Source organism: Peromyscus eremicus, chromosome 1, assembly GCF_949786415.1.
Source record: "Peromyscus eremicus chromosome 1, PerEre_H2_v1, whole genome shotgun sequence".
NCBI classification, from domain to species: domain Eukaryota; kingdom Metazoa; phylum Chordata; class Mammalia; order Rodentia; family Cricetidae; genus Peromyscus; species Peromyscus eremicus.
The window spans coordinates 40,515,409-40,531,932 of record NC_081416.1 but is presented as its reverse complement, the minus strand read 5'-3'; positions in this window follow the sequence as shown (position 1 = coordinate 40,531,932).

Genomic DNA, 16,524 nt, shown 5'->3' with positions numbered 1-16,524 from the left:
GTATGCTGATGGAGCTAGAGAAAGTACTTTGAGCATGCCTTGTCACTGCTTATCATGGTATCCTTCCTAGGATGTGTGACAGGCAGCACAACATGTGTGACACCAGTGTGCTGTAGCCATACAATCTCTTGTACCATTTTGGAGCAGTTATTCTGTAACATTTGCACATGTACTTTCTTCATGATCATCCAACTCTTGCCTTGAATAAACTCTTGCTCAAATGCTTATGTGCAATTTCAGAGTTTGGGTTCATGATGATTCTGTATTTTGCTCAATTTTATATTAAAATATACCTCAGTGTGTGTGTGTGTGTGTGTGTGTGTGTGTGTGTGTGTGTGTGTGGCATAATAATGCTTAGAAGCAAAATATGTTTTGCTAGTCATTTTCTTTAAGTTTTCAGAAATTCTTTGCATAATTTGGATATCCATCTTTTGTTGTTTGAATTCTAAGTATTTCCTTCAACTTTCTACCTCATCTTTCACTCTATTTTTGACATCTTTCAATTTAAAAGTCCTGCGTTTACTGTAGTGGAATGTGCTCTGTTTAGCTTTCACCATCAGTACTCATGGTTCACGCTTATAAAGTCATTGTCTCTTCTGTTATTATGTAGATTTTATTTTATGTTTCTTCAAACAGTATTTAGTTTGGCTTGCATACATCTGGATTGATGTTTGGACATCAAGAGGCAAGTAGATCTCTGAGTTCAAGGCCAGCCTGGTCTACAGAATGAGTTGCAGGACAGTCAGGGCTACACAGAGAAACCCTGTCTCAATTTTTTTTTAAAAAAAATCCATTTCTAAATGTGAATAATCTGTTGCTGTAGAAGTAAGTGTTTACTAGAAAGGCATTCAGAGAGAGCCTGTAACATCACATCTCATATGTATGAGGCTTCTGCATAGGTATCTGTTTCACTTTATGTGGCTGATGAGTGGTCTCACTTAGAATAGTTTCCAAATACCTTCATATCTTGTTGGTCATATCCTCCCCTGCAGTTCCTTGGTCCTTGTTGTTGTTGTTTGCCCTTTATTGAAAATCTATTTTTTCCCATATAATATATTTTTATTATGGTTTCTCCTTCCTCTATGCCTCCAAGTTCCTCTCCACCTCCCCTCTCAACCAAATCCATTTCTTTTCTGGCTCTCATTAGAAAATAAACAAGCTTCTAAGGGATAGTAATATGATTAATATAATATGATATGATAAAACAAAAACATATGATATGATAAATCTAATACATCAGAGAAGGACAAAACAAACAAGCATAAGGAAAAGAGTCCAAGAAACAAATATAGACACAGAGGCCCAATCATTTACACACTCAGGAATCTCATTAACAACATTAAACTGGAAGCCATAATGTATTCACAAAGGACTTGTAGGGTAAAAAGAAACTATATACATACATACATACATACATACATACATACATACATACATACATACGTGTGTGTGTGTGTGTGTGTGTGTGTGTGTGTGTGTGTGTGTGTGGTGTGTGTAATTTCAAAACAGGTAAAATTCTGACATGACATTATGAGATAAGACGCATTGGTGTCCTGTAATCACAAGCCCCAGGAAAGCGAGACTCACCAGAGGTTGTCCAAGGCACAGAAGGACTCTATAGAACCTTAGAGTAGAGGGTGGCCTGACAGCATCGTGACTGTGCATTTGCGACACAGAGAACTGTAGGAGATCATTTCTGTTCTCTTAAGCCAAGAAGTTTTTGATAAGTTATGACCAAGTTATGATGGCTAAATTAGGTCTTTTGAGTTGCTGTGACCATGATACCTGACTGAAGCCACTTCAGGCAAGAAAGATTGAATTTAGTTCCTGGTTTCACAGGTTCTCAGTCTGCTGTGTCCGAGAGAGAGCATGTAAGAACAGTTCACTCATGCCCCCAGAAGCATGTGGTGAAGTCTTTTCCCATATGATAGACCAAGAAGCAAAGGTAAATCCAGAGCCAGAAGCCAGTGGTAACCTCAGAGCCCCCCTCCCTCCCCACACTACTTCCAGGAGCAAGGTCCCACTCCTAAAGGTTCCATAGCCTCTCAAAGCACATACTCAAAATATGAGCCATTTCAGGTTCAAACTATGGCAGTTGCCCTAAAGAACTAATAGGCTTTCAATAAATAGTTACAAATCTTCATAATGGTCCTGTTTATATATTATTGTATTTATTCTAAAATTATTTATTTTTTATTTCTACTACAAATGGCATTGATTAACTTTTATTTGTAGTAGCTTATTAATTATATTTATATAGGCCATTAGTATTTGCATGTAGAGCTAGAAATTTCACTAAAATCTCTATATTAGCAAAAGTGTATTTTATTGAAATATTAACACAAACAGAAAGATATCCTTTATAGATGAGTAAAAATGTCACTTATTCTTTGCACTTTGACCATGTATGAGTCGCTGCATTAACAGTCACCCACTGAAAAAGAACAAGTTTATTTTGCCCAAGCCTGAAAGTAGAACTGGTCTATGGATGTAAGTTAGAAGGTAGTTAGGCCAAATGTCATTTAGAAAACAACAGTAGGAGATTCCCCCTCCAGAGTCTGTGACTTTCCCATACATAGGCTTTTGACCATGATTACAGTACATGTGTTCACTCCCATTAATTAGACCTGAAATCCAGTTTTTAAAAAAGCAGTTGGTTACACCCAAAACAGAAATGTCACTATTGCACCAGTGGGCATATATTGTTGGCGAGGACAGTGTTAGAGCTCACAGGGTTCACAGCTGAGTATGATTATTGACTATGTTTCCCCATCAGTCTGCATAGCACCTTCTGGGAGTCCTAATGGAGATGCAACTCTTGCTGCATGTCTGGTTGAATCCACAGATGCATAACTCACAGATATAGAGGAAATGACCATTCTTTCATCTAAAATCCTCTTTCCCCAACTCTCTTAATCCCCTTTTTCACATCTTAACTTAAGGGCACTTTTTCAGAGTCTTCCCTGACTCCCCAGTATAAATTAGAGCCTCTCTTATTGTTTCTTTTGACTCCCAATATGTCTCCCAAACAACACTCGTGGTATTTTCACCATAATTTTAGCTAGTATTTATTGAAATTCACTCCTTTAGTGTACAGTTCTATGGGTTTTGACAAATGTGTAGCCTGTGAATGACTCCTGCAAACAGAAGACAAAATAGCTTGATTGACACTCATCCCCAGCAAAGTTTCTTCATGCCCTCTTTCTATAGTCAATTCCTCAGCTCACTTTCAATCCCTGGCAACCATTATAGTGTTGCCTCTTCAGGAATGTCACTAAGACATTCTTAAAAGTAATCAAAAAGCAGGCAGCGCTTGTGATATAGCTTTCTGTCATTCATCATGATGACACTGACGTCCATTATGTTGGCCATGCATCAACAGCTCATTACTTTTTATTATTGAATAGTATTCTATTATGTGGCTATACCAATGATCATTCACTACTCTGCTACCATAAAGATTCAGGTACAAGTTTTTATTTCTCTTTAATAAGTAACCAAGAATTAGATGGCTGGGTTACACAATTAGTATATGTTCCTGATTATTTAGAAAATCTGCAAAATTGTTTCCCAATGAGGGTAAACTACTCTACATTCACACCAGCAGTGAATGAGACTCTTGGGAGCATTGTTTTTTGCTGCTGTTGGTTACAGTCAGGTTATATTTCCTTTGCTTCAGCATTTTGTCAGGTATACTGGTTTGTAACTCTGACCCCGTATAACATTCCCCCGTAACAGCCAATGTAGAGTTTCTTTTCATACATTGATTTGTCATCTGCATGTTTTCTTTATTTTTTAAGTTTTTTTATTTTTTGAAAATTTTGCATGTGAATATTGTATTTACATTGTTTTCCTCCCTCTTTACCATCTTTTTAGTTCCTTCCATGACCCCTCCTCTAAAATTCATAAGCTGTTCTTCCTTAATTACTATTATTACAGAAGACATGCTTGTTTTCTGGCTCTTAAATTTTCTGCCCTCTCTTCCATAATGTTCTCTGGGTCTTAGGTGTAGGGGTTATGTTGGAGATGTATCAACTGTGGATGAGCACCCCATGGCCCCTTGTTCTCTATGTTTTGACCAGTTGTAGATTTCTGCAGTGGTCTCCATATGCTCAAAGCAGAAAATTATTTGCTGCGGGGTGAGAGCTATGCTTACCAGACTGATCAACACACAGAATGTGTGACCCAGGCTGGGCCCAGAGGTTGGATGTAGCCTGTGCATTTTCTTTAAGAAAGAACTCAAGAAACTAGACATCAAAATACCTAACAGCACAATTAATAAATGGGCTATAGAGCTAAACAGAGAATTCTAAACAGAAGAATCTCAAATGGCTGAAAGACATTTAAGGAATTGCTCAATATCCTTAGTCATCAGGGAAATGCAAATTAAAACAACTCTGAGATACCATCTTAAACCTGTCAGAATGACTAAGATCAAAAACACTGAAGACAGCTTATGTTGGAGAGGATGTGGAACAAGGGGAACGCCCCTACACTGTTGGTGGGAATGCAAACTTGTATAACCACTTTGGAATTCAGTATGGCGGCTTCTCAGAAAAATTGGGAATCAATCGCCCCCAAGACCCAGCTATACCACTCTTGGGCACATACTGAAGGAATGCTCAATCATACCACAAGGACACATGCTCAACTATGTTCATAGCAGCATTATTTGTAATAGCCAGAACCTGGAAACAACCTAGATGCCCCTCAACTGAAGAATGGATAAAGAAAATGTGGTACATATACACAATGGAGTACTATTCAGCAGAGAAAAACAACAACATCATGAGGTTTGCAAGCAAATGGATGGAACTAGAGAAAATCATCCTGAGTGAGGTAACCCAGATGCAGAAAGACAAACATGTTATGTACTCACTCATAAGTGGATACTAGATATAAAGCAAAGGAAAACCAGACTGCAACCCTCAGCTCCAGGGAGGCTAGCTAGTAAGGAGGACCCTAGGAAAGACACAGGGATTGCCCCGTGATGGAGAAATGGATGAGATCTACATGAGCAAACTGGGGGTGGGAGTGGTAAGGTGGGGCAAGGGACAAGGGAATGAGAGTTTAGGAAGCAGGAGGTTTGAGCTGGATCAGAAACAGAGTGGGAAAACAAGGAAAGAGATACCATGATAAATGAAGGCACCATGGGAATAGGGAGAAGCAGAGTGCTAGGAAGGTCCCCAGGAATCCACAAAGATGACTCCACCATAGACTACTGGCAGTGATTGAGAGGGTACCTGAGCTGACCTACTCTAGTGATCAGATGGCTGAATACCCTGACTGTCATCATAGAACCCTCATCCAGTGACTGATGGAAGCAGATACAGAGATCCACAGCTGGGTCCCAGGCAGAGCCCCAGGAGTCCAATTGATGAGAGAGAGAGGAGGGATTCTATGAGCAAGAGATATCAGAGACCATGATTGGAAAAAGCACAGAGACAACCAGTCAAACTAGTGGAAACACATGAACTGTGTACCAATAGCTGAGGAGCCCCCATGGCACTGAACTAGGCCCTCTGGATAAGCCAGACAGTTGTTTAGCTTGATCTGTTTAGGGGGGCCCCCAGGCAGTGGGACCAGGACTTGTCCCTAGTGCATAAGCTAGCTTTTTGGAATCTAGTGCCTATGGTGAGACACTCTGTGCAGCCTTGGTGCAGGGAGGAGGGGCTTGGACCTGCCTCAACTGAATGTACCAGGTTCTGCTGACTCCCCATGGGAGACCTTGCCTGGGAGGAGGTGAGAATGGAGGGTGAGTTGGGGGGAAGGCTAGGGAGGTGGGAGGAGGGAGGACAGGAGAATCTGTGGTTGGTATGTAAAATGAATAGAACATCTCTTAATAAAAAAAGGAGAAAAAAAAGAAAATTTCTGGGGGCAAAAATGATGGCAGATGCCTTTAATTCCAGCACTTGAGAGGAAGAGGCAGGTGGATCTCTCTGAGTCTGAGACCAATCTGGTCTATATAGTGAACTCTGGACAGCCAGGGCTATGTATGTGAGACCCTGTCTTCACACCCACCCACCCACCCACCCACCCACCCCCCCAAAAAAACAAGAAAAGAAAGAAAGAAAAATGCGTGTTCCAGGTTTTTGCCCATTTTATTAAAAAGCAAAATGACTGAACTATTTAATTTTGTATCACTGAGTTTTAAAAGTTTTTATTTTTTTAATACAAGGTTTTCATCAAACAAAATTTTATAAATATTTTTTCCCACTTCATAGCTTCTCATTTCAATCTTGTAACTATCTTTTGTAGAATAAGGGTTTGTTTTTTTTTTTTAGCTTTAATGGAATACACATTATCAGGTTTTCTTTTAATAGTTATTGTATGGATCCTGATTTTTTTCTGTTTTCTTTTGGAAGGTAGACTTCTGTGTTTTACAGATATTTTCATGATACATTTTAGTTTTTGTAAAGAATGAGGTAGGCTCAGATGTTTTGTGTTGGTTTTTCTTCCATATAGCTGGATAATTATTTTGGCCCTATTCATTGTAGGAACTATCTTTTCTTGACTTTTCATACGCAAGATAGACATGTTTTTGGGTTTTTTTTGGGGGGGGGATTGTTTTTCTAGGTAGAGTTTCCTTAGGTAGTCCTGGTTAGCCTGGAACTCTCTATGTGTGATAGTCTGTGGAAGACCAGTTCTGACCTGCTTCCCACCTATCGAAGGGTTCTTGCATGGGAGGAGAGAGGAAATAGGAAATATTAGGTAGAAAGAGAAACCTGGTTGATGAGGAGAAAGACAGAGACACAGGATAGCTTCAGGAGGGCCTAGGTCAACACCCAACAACCTCTTTGTTTATTCAAAAGGGCTTTTTATAATATGCCAAGGGGAGGGGCAAAAGACCTCCCCCTTGCAAGATCAAAGCACACTGTTTAGCCAAGTGTAGACCCTTCCAAACACCTGATAACCACGTCTGTGGTCAAATCATCCCCTTATGCAGCCCTGCTGAGTAAAGTAAGCTCAGATTCTCTGACCCTGAGTAAAGTCTCATTATGTAGCCTCTGTGGGCCTCCATGTCTATGTTAACCAGACTGTCCTCAAATCTACAGAAATGTATCTGCTTCTGCCTCCCAAGTACTGGGATTAAAGGCATGTATGCCTGGCTATAAAAGACACAAATGCAAAGTATTACATGGTCTGTCATTGTGAACATTCAGCATATACTATGAAAGAATTGCAGGGCTTCCATCTCTGCTGATGATGTGGCTACATGCTCTATTAATAGATTGTCAAGAGGCTGCATCTTCTGGTGTTATTGTTAGTGTAGTTGCTATAGCAATTGCAGTACACACACCTTCCTTGATCTACATAGAACTAATATTTTGCCACTAAATGGAAAAGGTAGATGCCTTTCAAACTTGAACTGCTGACACTCCCACCAGACTATGTTATATATTTTGTGTCAACTATCATATGTATCATATGTGGAAAGAAAGAAACCTATTGTGTTCATCCAAATATTTGTCATTTTTAATGCTCTTACTTTCAAATTCGGAGACTCTCCCAAATGTTGACTGGCATGTCTTTCAGAGCAAGTCTGCTAGATTTCCTTCCTTTGAGAATTTCTGCTTCTAGCTCCACCCAGAAAGGAGGTTACTTGTCTCTGGATGTAGACTTCACAGTTGACAATTATTTTTTTAAATTTTTTGATTTTATTAGCACATTTAATAAGTTTTATTTCTATTTCAATGAATGTGTGTGTGTGCTTGTTTTTGTGTGTACCATATATGTGTAGTATCTGTAGGAGCCAAAAAAAGGCATCAGATCCCCAAAAACTGGACTTACAACACAGGTGGTTGGTTATAAGCCACCCAACATGAGTACCAGAAATGGAACTCCAGTCATCTGCAAGAGAATTAATTATTCTCTCTTAATTGCTGAGCCATCTTTCAGCCCCTTTATTAGCATTTTAAGAGTTCTTACTTGATGCTCCTCATCCCCCAGTTACAGTGAAACTGACTATACTTCTTCTCATTTCATTTCTCTCTACTGGTTGGAAGATAGGTCCTTATTTCTCTTGGTCATTATAATACAAAAGATACTTAGCTTAAAGGAACACTGTGTTCACCTGCTTCATACACAAATACAAAGATTTGGAAATGCTTTAACAAGTTATTTTACTGCTTTTTATTATGCAATCTGACTGTACTTTTGCTCTAAATTTTAAATTTATAATGAATATTATTAGCATTTCATGTCATCAAATTGTCCTTCATTTTACCAGAATTTTCCCCCCATGGTTTTGCCTTACATCTCAAACTATCATTGGGTACCTTTTCTGTTTGGGGGTGTTTGTCTGTCTGCCTGTCTATTTTGGGGGGACAGATTGTCCATATGTAGCATGACTGGCTTGATACTATGTAACTCTAGCTTCCTTGAACTCATAGCAATCCTCCTGCCTTAGCTTCCCAATGCTGGGATTATAACTGTGAGCTACTCACTACACCCAGTACTATGTCCTTTCTTCTTGAAATACAACTTTCAGAAGTTATTGGAACAAGTTTTATTTTGGAGCAATAGTTAATTTTTATTGAAGTGTCTGTATAAATGATCTTCATTTTTGAAAGATGGTCTTTCTGAGTGTCTATTCTAGGCAGCTAGTTGCTTCATCTCAGTACCTTGAAGGTACTACCTTACACCTGTGCCCCATCCTTGAATTCAGTTGTCAATCTTGTTATCACTCGTATGCTTTTATCTCTGTCTACTTTGAAAATCTTATTTCTGTAAAATGGGTCTGAATAATCATCACTTTGACAAAAGCATCAACCAATAAGTCTTTGTAAATTGTTTTTCATATTCTTCCAGGTTCCTTTTGCCACTGTATCATCTTACTCTGCCCTTTCATCCATCCCATCTTTTCATATCTTTGTATTACTTATTTGTAAGTTGCTTGGAGGTTTTATTTGTTTGTTTTGGCTTGGTTTTTATTTTAATTATTTTTTAGACAAGGTATCATTGGCTAGCTTGGAACTTGCTATGACCTCAAAATTGCCAAGATCCTACCACCTCTGCCTCTGTCTCTGCCTCCTCACTGCTGTGATTATTTGTGTGTGCCACTGTGCCCAGGGATTTGTATTTTTGCAAATGCTCTTATGTCCTTTGATTTATTTTCCACTTCACTAATTCTTACTTTGGCTTACATGAACTGATCTTCATGAACAGTCTTTCTGTTGTGGGAATTCAATCTGTTTAGCCAATGGTATTGGGGTGGCTAGCCCTATTGGCATGATCTGCTCTGGGTACATGACCAGATAAGAACTGAGGAGGAGGTTCATACACGCTCTCTTGAACATGGAAGGTTTCCTGACACCATGCCTTGGTGACCTGGTCCGGAGCTTTCCCCATCCTTCCCTGGTGGATGAAGAGGCAGTGGTGCCACTTCATTCTGTATTCATGAGTGTTTTATTTCCATTTCATCCCTTAATAAATTCTTGATCCTAGACTTCCATGGATTCTTGCATAACCTGGCATCCAACATGGGGCACTCAAAGATCAGTCTTGGACTATAAACTGCTCAGAACAATTACAAGATGGCTAGCTGAGATGGTCCACCTTCTTACACCACTCTAGCCAGAACTTCATATAAGCTTTACCCATTACTCAGAGACTGGCTACAAATGTTACTGCTAGACCTCATGAGACTTACCCATTGTTTTAGGTTTCTTATAGGATCCTATAGAGATACCATTGCCCTCCAGACAGCAGGAAATAATTCTAAGAAAATGACACCCCCTCTCGCAACAGGTGGGGTGGATGGTTTTTGGTTTTTCTCAGGGTTATAGATAAGTGTCATCTGTAAGGGGTTTGTTATAAGTTGTTATAGGGTTGGGGATGGAACAATAAAGATTAGACTCAGGAATCTCCTTTAGAATAGAAAAAAGGGGGAGAGATATGATAGGATAATAAGGTATGTTATTATATCTACTTGTAAACTAAAAAAGCAACTCTCAGTTTTAGATAATTTGCATTGGTATGGATTCTTGTATATTGATACAAATGTAAAATTATTTTTCTTTTCCTGTTTAAGATAATTTGCATATTGATACAAATTCAAAATTATTTTTGTTATATTGTATATATTTTTCTACTTCTGTTTAAAATATTTTTGCATATTGATACAAATGTAAAATTAATTTTGTCATTCTGTATATATGTTTCTATATCTGTTTAGGATATTTTGTGTACTGATGCAAATTAAGGTTATTTTTATCATATTGCAGTATACTTTTTACCTCTGGTTAACATATTTTTGTATATTCTCACAATTTTAAGGTCATTGTCTTTCTACTGTACATGTTTACAGATTATTTATTTTTATAATGTGAAACTTTAGTCTATATAGGTTAATAAGAATTACAGGTTAGTAGTCACCCATGTTTGTCAAACTTATAGTCATGTTAGTTAGTTTTCTAGGTGTGCAGAGATATATTCCACAAGATAGGTAATCCTCAAGCACTTCAAAGACCTACAGAATATGGCATTTAAATGTTTTAATAACTTAGAATTCTGTTTATGTGAGGTACAACTGCTCCTGGCAGCACCAATCTACTCCTGAGAAGATGATAGGCATTGAAGACACTCCATATGGAGTTTGTTTTCTTCTTGGCAAACTGGCCTGTTGGTCAAAAAATTCCCCTTGCTTCAACTGCTGACAGTAAGCATTTTGTCCAATCCAGATAAGCGGGACACAAGGAAAAGTAACTACTGAACCTTGCCAAGACAGGGTAAGACAGTCCTTCAAATTTTCTTGCTTCTGAAAATGGTCTGTCAGATATTCCAGGCCTATAGCCAAAGTTAGATGCCCCAACATTGCAGAGAAACATTGGATGACTGGCCAGGTGGCCAGGTGGTTTCTGTCATTTCTTGCATTTTTTGGAAAGTTACTTGCTTACTTTCCTTCTCGGGTCTTTGATGGGGTTGAAGACTAGATAGTTACAGTTACAATCCTCTTGAATCTTAGCTAATGACATATTAGGTACAAGACTTAGACTCTTCAGGATAGGACAACTATTGGAGTAATCTCTGTAATTTGCCATTTACCTATGGTCTGAACATCTAGTATGTGTTTCTTGCTTGATGCTGTTCTTGTTGGTTGCAGTTCCATTTTTGTTTATGTTATTACCTTTTCTTTCTTCTGGACAATACTTGATAATTGTTCTTATTGTATATAGTTTTATATTAGGATTAGAACCCTCATAATTAAACAAAAAAAGGGGAAGTGTTGTGGAGGCTCAATTCATTTAGCCAACGGTATTGAGGTGACAAGCCCTATGGGCATGGTTTTCTTTGGGTATGTGACTGGATAAGAACTGAGGAGGAGGGTCACACATGCTCTCTTGAACATGGAAGGTTTCCTGACACTATGCCTTGGTGACCTGGTCCAGAGCTTTCCCCATCCTTCCCTGGTAGACGAAAAGGCAGTGGTGCCACTTCATTCTGTACTCCTGAATGTGTTATTTCCATTTCATCCCTTAATAAATTCTTGATCCCAGACTTCCGTGGATTGCACATTATCCTTCCACCAATTGAAGTTTTATTTACTCTAGAAAGCAAGCTGCATGAGACAAATAAATACTTGTCATTTCTTTTGTTCCCGTGACGAACCCAGTTACCAGGAGGACGCCTGTCACACGGCAGATGCTCAGCAAGCATTTGTTGGCAAACAATTGTGCTTTTTCTTCTTGGCAATCCTATTTGCCTTTTTGCACTACATGCTCAGTGTGGTGGTCTCTTTTGCCTGTTTCAAATTTTTGCCCCTCACCCCATCTAACTTAAGCTATAATGTCTCAGCTTGGATTCTGTATCCAGCAATTCTAAATCTATATAGATGGTTGTTCTGGGCCTGACTCCTCCTTTCTCAAGTCATTGTTAGTGGTAGCTGGCTTCCTTGTGAGTTTCAAGTTTGCATGGGTTTTGTATCCAGGAATTCTTCGAGACTGAACTAAAGCTGTTGTATTCCTAGGAAGACTTACACTGGTGTTGCTGTTCCTGGGGGCTCTATGGTCTTTTGTACTTTCTCCCTCTTTGGAATTATTTTTAAGACAGAATCTTATCTGACCCAGGCTGGCCTTGAACTTGAAAACCTCCTGCATTTGCCTGGCAAGTGTTAGGGTTACAAGCCTGTGCCTGGTTCTTGCAGTTGATTTTAAACTTCAGTTCTTTGTCTATATTTCTAAAGATTGTGAAAACAATATAGATTATGCCAAGTCCATGGAAGAAATTTTTAGGGGAAAATACATGGCATTTTGTTGGTGTTATTGCTGTCTGTCTTGCAGAGGGTATCATTTGCTTTATTTTTATTATTATTAAAAGTTTATTGCAGGCTGGGTGGTGGTGCACGCCTTTAATCCAAGCATTCAGGATACAGATGCAAGCAGATCTCTGTGAGTTTGAGGCCAGCCTGGTCTACAGAGATAGTTCCAGGATAGCTGGAGCTACCTAGAAGAACCTTGTCTCAAACACACACACACACACACAAAGATTATTGTAAAGAACTTGAAAAAAATTTTAAATCACACACTTAATCAGATAAGTGCAAAAAAATTGATAGTGAAAGTGTAAAATATAACATGAAGCTCCACAGCTTCAGAATGGCTACTCTAACTATATAGAAGTTCACTGAGATGTGTAGACTTTAGGTCTAGTTATTTTCCTAGATAATTTGGGTGTGTGGTCATTTGCTCTTTAACGGTCCATGCAGCACCATGGATGATGCTCTTCTGTAAGGGATAGATTTCCTTTTTCTAGCTCACTAGCTTACCAGGGACATAACCCTTTCTGTGCCTTCCATCTAAATGAGATGCTCTTTAGTTCATTCACATCTAGTATTTGCACTGACCTAACACTTCTTCTCCAAATCCCTCTGTGCCTCCAAACCCAAGGCCACATCTACCTACTAACTAACACACGAGAGCACTCAGGACTGTGTACTGCATTACCAGCTGAGCCTGCAGGACTGTTCACTGTATCACCTACCTGTTCAGGCTGCAGGACTGTTCACTGCATCATCAGCTCAGGCTGTTGGACTGTTCACTGTAGTTGGGGTTTTTGTTGTTGTTGTTTTTGTTTTGTTTGCTATTTGGGGGTCCACCACTCAGCTCCCAAATAAATACATGGAGACTTATTGTTACTTATGAATGCATGGCCTTAGCTTGGCTTATTTCTAGCCAGCTTTTCTAATTTAAATTAACCCATTTCTCTTCTTCTATGTTTTGCCTCTGGGCTTTTTACCTTTCTTTATTCTATATGTCTTTCTTCCCTTTTTACTCTGTTGCTGGCTGGTTGGCTGGGTGACTGGCCCCTGGTGTCCTTCTCTCCTTCTCCTTTTCTCCATCCTCCCTCTTCTTCTTTTTCTCCTATTTATTCTCTCTGCCTGCCAGCTATTGGATGTTCAGCTCTTTATTAAACCAATCCGGTGTTTTAGACAGGGAAAGTAATACAGCTTTACAGAGTTAAACAACATAAAAGAATGCAGCACATCTTTGCATCATTAAACCAATATTATGCAGCATACAAATGTAGCACATCTTAAGATAACATTCCACAACAGTTTACTGCATCACTTGCTCAGGCTGTAGGACTGTTGACAGATACCACAGGCTGGGGTGGGCTGCCGTCACAGTTATTTTCTCCTAAGTCTGGAAGTTCCAAGGCCAAGGTTCCTGCAGTCTGCATATCTGATGAAGATTCTCTAGTGGCCTTTTCCTGTGTCCTCAAGTGACCTTTCCTTTGAATATGACTGGGAGGTGACCACAGGGCAAGCTTTCATCTTATAATGAAATTAATTATGTAGGATCTGGGCCTCATTCTTGCAATGTCATTTAATCTTAGTTGCCTCTGTAAAGGCCCATCTCAAAGTGTAGCCACACTGGGGCTTAGGGGTTCAAAGCATGAATCTGAGAGAAACATGTATATTCAGTCCATAACAGTCACCACAAGAAGTGTGGAGATCTGGAGAGAGCCCCCAGCTCCTCTGTATTCCTCACCTCACAGTATTTCCATTGGTTTCATAGAAGTTTCATTTGATCATTGCCAAGCTTTGTTTTGAGTTTTCCATTGATGATATTTAAGGGGCACGTAGTCAACAAGAATTTGTGAATCCCTACTTTCTGTTCTTCAAGAAAAATTCATCCCCCTCCATGTATTATAAGCATCCAGTAGGCAGTTTCCTTGAGTCTCATATACATGCTTCAAGTAACACATTGGATTTATATTCTAGCGCTGACTTCTCTCTTGAAATTGAGGCTCAGAGCCACCTGCTACTTGGTGTCTTTACTTGAAATCATCTCAATTGGAGCTCATGAATTTCCTATCAAATTTATTTTTCACTCGACTTCACTTTTTCAGTTAATATCATGACAAACTGCTCAATGGCCCAAGTCAAAAGCCCTAAACCTCGGCCTACATTCCTGCTTTTGTTCTTCTCGCGGCATACAACCCAAAACAAGAGAAAAAGGAGATGGCAGGACACTTCTTCACTGAATTTCATACCAGAGAGAGAGAAGTCTTGTAAAGTGTTATGGAGCAAGTATAAGCAGAGATTAGTCCTAGCTGCTCCTCAGACCTCAGGGTTACACTAGGGAGCCCTAGGTCCCTGGGGAGCCTTTGGTCCATGCACTTCTCTCACCTGTTGCCTCTTTACCATCCTCTCTGCTTCTTCACTCTTCTAGACTTCGTCAGCTCTTGACTGACTTCAACTGTGTGGACTCGCTATCCTTCACCTTACATTTGGGCTGTTGTACTGTGAGGAGCCAGACTGACTCAAGACTTTCTCAGAGGAGCTGACAGAAAAAAAAAAAAAGACAGAGGGAACTTTAGTTCTGTGTCCTTGTCCAGGAATGGACTTGGCAAGACCAATATGAGGCTGGAGCCAGCGCCTCATAGGAGTCAAGGTCGTGGCTTCTGATGACCCAGTTCTTCCTCCTGAGCTGTGGTTATCAGTCCCAGGGCAGCTGTGTCTGAGGTATCCCATGTATGTTTTCTTGCCAACATTGTCTGATTTAGCTCTCTGCTGACCTCTGCCTGCTGCCCCCACCCGCTGCAAATAGTATATATGATGCTGTACTTCATAAACTTGCTTGGCATAAGTCTTCAACTTAGGCAAGACCTCCTGGTCCCAGATATTGCTGTCTTCTTTATTTTTCATCTTTATTTCTCCTCACCAGGCCTCCCATTCAATAACTCACCATTTGGGACCCTTTATCAACACTGGTTTGGGTCATTGTCTTCTTATGTTTGTTCAATCTTCAGAGAAAATGCTTAGGAACAGATTCAATGATACAAAGACATTAACCTTTGGTAAGCATTCACAAATGTTTTCTAGGACAGCCGGATCCATTTAGTGTGCAATGTGCCATGCTCATTTTTAGGTACTAGACTTTACCATGGGGATTAGACTACAAAAAGCTTGGAACTGATGATATTCTCTCTTCTGCTTCCTTTCCTTTAGTGTAAAAGTCATTATAAGCTGTTCTCTGGCCTTAATGAACTGGCGTCAGAAATGTATTTCCTTGAATAAAGGTGAAATCATCTGCTTCATCAAAGTAAACAATATCCCCCCTCCTGGGTATCAGTCATGGGGCTATTTGTACAGATATATGACACCAAATATCCTTTCCTTTAAGCATAATTTAATTTTCTAATATTTTTAAGCAAGAGAATTTTGCTGGAATTTTCAAAACCATGCCCATTTAGCTCTTAAGAAGGTAGATCTGCCTTTCCCATGCTTAGGGAAGTACCAACACATTTTTATGTAACAGAAAAACCATTTGACCCCTGGTCACCATCATAACACCCATAGAACAGGCTTAGCCAGCTCCTCATGACACAGCAGGCAATGTGCAGAGAGAGCTCTTTGCCCTGGGTCATTCCTTTTTGATCTCCACAAAATCTGCATGAGGTTCACGTTATTCCTAATTCTGACTCAAGATCCTTATTAATATATATTACACACATACCACAGATACACAATATTTTTTAGTGAAAGCAAGAAAAAGATTATAGAGTATTAGGCCTCTGAAAGTGACCACTGTGTGTCTTGGAATGTAGGGATGGACATTGTTATAAGATGAATTAGGAATGATGGATACATACAAAATAATGATGTACCAGTCAATAGCAGAATATACTGTATAAGCCTATACATTTCCAGATCAGGTACCGTTAATCAATAATATTTAAAAAGGATGGATAGGGATTATTTCTGGGGAAGAAGGGACAATTAAAAAAGGACTGTGAGCAGACCTCTGAGACAGGAGAAAACATTGCATGTTTGATCTGAGTGGTGACCACCCACACCCATGCAAAGCTGATGGATAATCATTCAGCCATACAGACAATATTTGTGTGTTTTATGAAGTCTGCAGCAGCATATTTTTTTTCATTCCCTTGTTTCCAAGATTCAGATCAGTGGGAATTTTAAAGTAGATTTTTAAATTGACTTAAGAAGATTATCATTATATGTTTGAGTGAAGTACAAAGGAAACGTAAGTAGAGTGTATTATTTTTATAAAGGTAACA